The 6,417-nt window shown below is 37.6% G+C and overlaps 1 non-coding gene across 1 annotated transcript; it reads right to left on the minus strand.

Moving 5' to 3' along the window:
• Nucleotides 1–498: 498 nt before the first annotated feature.
• Nucleotides 499–660, minus strand: LOC150018751 (U1 spliceosomal RNA). Its single transcript, XR_016509576.1, has one exon. It is a non-coding gene; the product is annotated as a U1 spliceosomal RNA (small nuclear RNA).
• Between the last annotated feature and the right edge of the window lie 5,757 nt (nucleotides 661–6,417).

Genomic DNA, 6,417 nt, shown 5'->3' on the forward strand with positions numbered 1-6,417 from the left:
AATTGATTTATTATAGGTAGTTTATCCATTAACCTATTGAAGGAAATTATTGTGGCTAAGATTAAGATGTATCAATACCCCAAATGAAGGTTTTGGGTTATATGGCCAATATCTGGTTTGTACAAATACTACACTGAAAAATATTTTTCGTTAGATTAGCTTATTTTTTTCTTCCTTTTCCACTCTACCCTCCTAGAAGGCTTATAAGAATCTTCTTGAGTTGGGCATTCCATATACCAATGACAAATGGATGAATTACAGTACCTACCAAAGTCATCTACTCCATGCTACTATATTCAAAACTATAGTCCTGCTGGAGACTGACCTCTTCTAAGTATTCTTTATCACACTACTTTATTTCCTTTATAATACATAATGGAATCTCAAATGAGCACATTCATGTCATCTTTATTTTCTGTCTTACTCTACTAGAATATGTGCCCCTTAAGGTCAAGGGACAGACTGTGCTAACAGCCAGAGTCATATTTTTTTTTCCTCAGGGGAGAGCACAAATGCAGTCCTCACTACCACAAATTATGCAGTCGAGTTCCCAGCATTTGGGGAAATCACAGGGGCTAGCACATCCGGAGTGCAATAGATAAACCTCACCCTGGGAAAACCACTTTTATCATCATGGTATCTCCCCTACCAGGTAAATATGAAGTCATTTTTTTTTCTTTTCCTTTCTTCTCTTCTTTCTTTCTCTCTCTCTCTCTCTTTCTTTCTTTCTTTTTTTTTTTTTTGGAGGTGGGCTGGTGGGAGGTGGTCAGTGGTGATACATCAAATGGCAGGAATAGCCAGAATGTTTATAGCCTGGCTGATAAACTACTTTGTTTCAAGTGAGTTGTGTGTCCCTTTTGGCATTAACTGACAACTAAAAGGATATATAAGAGTAAAAGTTACTAAAGCTTAATTTTAACTACTCTGAAGTGTGATTTGTGGAAATTCTTTTTAGTGGCTCGTTTTCAGTAGAATTAAATGAATCCTGTTCTTCTATCTCTTTCAGTACAATAGCAATGTACCAAGGGATTATGAATAATTTAAAATAATACATTAATTATCAATTTCACACTCATACTGAAAACATTTGGTGATTTTACTCTTTAAAATAAGTGAATCATGGTTTGTGTATTTTTATTAAAATATTTTATTATTTACAAAGTGGAATATAAACAAAATTTGAAGTATTAATGTTACTAATTGTCAATTGTTTGGACCATTTTAAGTTTCCTTAAAATGTATAAAAAGATTTTGTTTCTATTACCAAACTTGTAAACTTATTTTGGGTTTCCTGATATAATATACACTATTATACACCTGTAGAAAAATATTTTTTATCTCACTTATATAATATAGAAAATTTCATATATAGATATAGAAAGCATTTTCCTAGTTCTTGGCTAGTGAAAGGAGAAGAGACATTCTGAATACATTATAAAAATAGCACTTTGTCAATTTTAGATAAAGAATACAATTTTTGCATAGATCTTTATTTAGTTCAGTATTTCACCTCATGATTAATACTGAGGCATTTTCTAAGAAAATATTAATTTAGGTGCATGTCCAAGGAGATAGCCCATGGAATAGTTGTGTAACATTACTGATATCAGTATGTACATGAGAATCACTACTTTCTAGATTTTTAAATTATTTTTATTGAATCTATTGGGGTGACATTGGTTAATAAAGTTTTATAGGTTTCAGGTATACAATTATACAATATATCATCTGTATATTGTATTGTGTGCTTACCAATCAAATTCAGGCCTCCTTTAATCGCCATTTTTCTCCCATTTACTGTCTTCTACCTCCACCCACATCCCCTTCCCCGTGGCAATCACCATACTGTTATCTGTGTCCATGAGTTTTCCTTTTTTTTTCCTTTGATCAATTCCTTCACTCTTCTCACCCATTAGATTTTTAAATGTCTGATTAAGTTGAGCTGTACAAGAGTGTGATATCTAGTCTAATTTTCAACTCTTGGTCTCTTTCTTCCCTAATTATACAATGAACTGGCATTAAATTACATAACTATGAAAAGAATTGCAGTGCCAAGATTATTGCATGTTTATTTTCATCAATATTTACCATGCTTGAAATGATTGTATAGCCCCACAAGAGTTTATAATCTAGTTGAGAAGAGAAGAGAATATGAAAGATAAATACTAGTAGGAAACATTATATGCAGTATCTCAATAGTTTATTATTACTTCAAAGTAAATATTGATAAAAATACTTCCCAAAGGTATTACGAGATTTGTGTCCATAAAATATCCCAAAACGTGTCTCTTCTGTGTTATGAAGACCAGTTTTGATATTAGTAATATAAAATATTTATTAGTATTTAAATTTCATTTAAATGGGAGATCAGTGCCCTAAGTCAAACCATAAATCAGCTTCTCTGGTTCTATAATTTTTTATTCCTTTAACTCTTATTCTCTCTTTTGATTATTTTTATTAAATGTTTATTCAAAAATTAAGAAATTATTTTTTATTTCACTACCAAATTTTTACAAAATTTTATTCTGATATGATGGTAGTGAGAATTCCCTAAGTGGCCTCACCTGTAGTAGCCCCTGTCTCCCTCCATCCTATTCTATATTCTATAAAAATGAATATACTTACAAGACTAGGTCATTTGCCTGCATGTATCAAAGCCCAATCAAATGTAAACAGGAGTTTGCAGGCAAGAAAGTAAGTTTATTAGTCAAGGGAATGTAGCCAAGGGGAATCACAGGTAAGTAAGTGCTGTAAGACCTGGCTCCTCAATGGCTTCTAGAAGGTGGTTTATATAGGGTACTAAGGGAATTATGGTCTTGGTTAGGGTTATGGTTTCTATTGATTGTTCAGCACTAGAGTGGGGGTGGGTAGTTGATCATTGCATCTGGAATCTCTTAATCCGGTTTCCCAAGGATGTGGTTGGTGGGATCATCTGGAACTGAAACACAAATGAAGCTTAGATGTTATCTTTGATTATTTACTAAATGGAATATAAATAGATCCAAGTCTTTGTGTCTAAGATTATTTGATGCTGACTAGAATCTCATTGTCCTAAGGGCTTAATGATTAAGGAAATAAACATGCAAGGGATAGGGAGGTGGGTAAGTCAAGGTGCTGAGTAAGGTCAGTTTGAATCAAAAGGAAAGAAGAAAAAAAAAGTTTGTATTTAAAGAAATAAAGTTTCTCTCAGTTACAAGATTTCTAAATAATGGCCTGTTTCCATAGCTACTTTATTCTAAAATCATAAGTGGCTTTTTCATTACCTAATGAAAAAAATCAAAATAATTTATGGTGACTATATAATACTTCCACAATCATATATCCAGGTATATTAAGCATAATACCACATCTACATACCTTTTTGCCAGTTTCAATGCAATTCTAACACTGACTGTCCAGGCACAGGTCTCCATATGACTGCTCTCACTTCAAACATCTGCAATAAGCTGGGATGTTCCAAGGCCACACAAATATCTGAAAACTAGCTACAAATTTAGGGGTTCCCACCATAGTAGGCAATTAGACAGGCATGAGCGGAGTAGGAACAATAGGCCAGGCACTGAAGGTCACCAGGGCAGAAAGCTCCAGGTATCTAGAGACAGGCCTAACTGGGGTAGAACCTCACCTCACAGAGTGACCATTTCTTCCCTAGGATATCACTGGTCATATCACTCCCCTGACCTCTCCTCCCCTGGCATGTCATTAGTGATTTGGAAGAATCCCATTGAGGAGGAACAATGGGGCCAAAGAATAGCCTCATACAACTCCCATATAAGCCTTTTCCCTTAAGCATTAAGCATGCAGGACAATGAGGTTCTGACCCACATCAAATAATCTTAGGAATAAAGGGGTCTGTTGACCACAGAGACAGAGTTTTGGTCAAGCTAGAGGTAACATCTAGGCCTCAGTTCTGTTTTGGCTCCAGGCCCAGAAAACAGCAAAACCAGATGAAGCTATGCCATGGCTGACATCTGGACCAAGCTGCAATGACTAGTGACCCCTCTGCCCCAACCAGTGGAGACCACAAACCTGAAAGGACACACCTGGAAAGCTGATGAATATTCTATTGAGATCCTCAACCTGGACCTCTCTTAGGGTTCCCCACATTTGGGAAGCAGATAAAAGCCCTCAAGACAAAGGACTAATCTCACTATTCCTCTCTCCTGCCCTCTCCCTCCCTCTTTCACTTCTCCCTCCCTCCCTCTCCCTTGCATGCCCATGTCTTTCCTCCCCCTTTCTTCCCTCAAGGCATGTATCCTTGCTTTGTTTCTCCTAAACTCCAAGGTCTCTTCTTTTGTTCCTGTAACTTGTTTTCTGAGCCCATGCAGTCCACCTGGCTCACTTCTCCCATGGCTTAATTTTTCTACCTCTGTTACTCTATGAATAAACTTTTGCACCCTGGCCAGGGAGCTCAGTTGGTTAGAGCACACCATCCCAATGTGCCAAGGCTGTGGGTTTGAACGTATGGATGAGTGGAAAAATAAATCGATGATTATGTTTGTTTCTCTCTCTCTCAAATATATATGTATTGCTTGTATTTGAGTCCTTAGCTCTGAATTTTTTCTTAGCCAAACTTAAGGATGTGAGGTCTAACATCTGGTGCCATTTACCATTAGTACCACTGCCCCCTCAGATGTTATAATTTGCTAAAATGACTCAAAGTACTCAAGAGAGTTCTATACTTAGAATTAGCATTTTATTTTTAGCAAAAAGGATTCAAATGAGGACCAGCCAAAAGAGAAGATGCATAATGTAAGGTCTGGTTGTGCCCCAAAGGTAAATCTTCCATGTCCTTTTCCTGAGGACTTTGGCTGCATTACCCTTATAGCACCTTTATTTGTTACAATATTCAGGGTATTAATTACCAAGGAGCTCATGTGAGCTTTGAGCTTTGGTGTGAAAAGTTATTATTGGGCACCAAGAGGCACAAAGTTTTAGTTATAAAAAAAGAAGTCATGGGGATAAAATGTACAGCATGAAAAATGCAGTCAGTAATATTATTTATGGTGACAGATGGTAACAGGACTTACTGTGGTGATCCTTTCACAATGTAAATGGAAGTTGAATCACTATGCGGTACACATGCAACTAATGTATTATAATAATGTATGTCAAGTATGTTCCAATAAAAAAATAAGTAAAGAGTAAAAAATTGAAAACAAACAAAAGACAGTTTTTATTGAGATTTTATTACATAGGCCCGACTGATGAAACCATCACTGACATGGCTCAATTTCAGATTAGCCAGAGGACAGGCTAATTTCATGAGGCTCAAGGTTCTAGGCCTCTAATTGTCATCAGTGGAGTTCTTGTGGTATTGTGAAGAAGAGAATTTCCTGAGACCTGCATGGGAGGGTGGGGTTCTATGGTAAACATTTTTGATGATGTAAATTTAAAAGTGTTCCCCTCCTGACTTTCCAACACACATCTCTGTCCATCTCACCACAAAAAGGTCCAACCTTGTCTTCAGCAAAGCCAAGACAAAAGCCAATGTTCGGAATTTTGTTCCATATTAAAGAACTATCAAATTCCGCATCCAGCTAACTTCGTATGTGTTTCCAGCAGCAGTCCATGGCTATGCTGCAGTATTCAATCTCCCTCCCAGACCCTTTTGTGGAATCCTACAGACATGGGTCATGGAGCATGTAGCTATGGAGAGAGGATATGTGAGTGCATGAGGTGAGTGTGGGTCATCTGGGTGAGGAAGTGAGAAAGAGAGAGACATGGTTCACTTCTGCACACAACCACATAAAAACCACAACTAAAATATAGAACAACCATCAATCAGAACCATCAGAAATAGAGTTGAATGAAAGTCTGAAAACTATGGAATTAAAGAAACCACATCCATCCGGACTGATAAGAGGGGTGCAGACATGAAATGGGCTGGTCCCTCACACACCTGTGGTGGATAAAAATTTGGGAGGAATATCTTAGGACAGAGGAGTCTCAGCCCCATACCAGAGCCCCCAGCCCAGGGTTCAAATGCCTGAAAAATAAGTCCTCACAATTTCTGGCTGCAAAAACTAACAGGAATTGAGTCAGTGGAAGAAGCTGCTGGAGCCCCAAGCAGTTCCTCTTAAAGAGCTCACACAGGGACTCATCTACTCAGACTCATTCCCTCTGAGCTCCAGCACCAGGGTAGCAGCTTGAAAGGCACTAGTGGCATAAATGGAGGAAGTACAGTGTCTGGCATCAAGGCAAACAGAGGTCATTGTCCCTTTCCTATTCTTCCCACCCCACCCCCCACAGAGCCAGAAACTGGTGCCATATCTGAGACTCCATCAACCTGGCTAACATTTTTGACCCACTTTGGAGATACCCAGAGACTCTGCCCCATCCAACTTATAAGCGCACTCCAGCTAATTTTTCGTATGAATGGCTAGTCTTGGCTTATGCTACCCAATTTCCTAAATC

This window comes from Furipterus horrens, unplaced genomic scaffold, assembly GCF_987537825.1.
Source record: "Furipterus horrens unplaced genomic scaffold, mFurHor1.1.pri manual_scaffold_2, whole genome shotgun sequence".
Classification (NCBI taxonomy): domain Eukaryota; kingdom Metazoa; phylum Chordata; class Mammalia; order Chiroptera; family Furipteridae; genus Furipterus; species Furipterus horrens.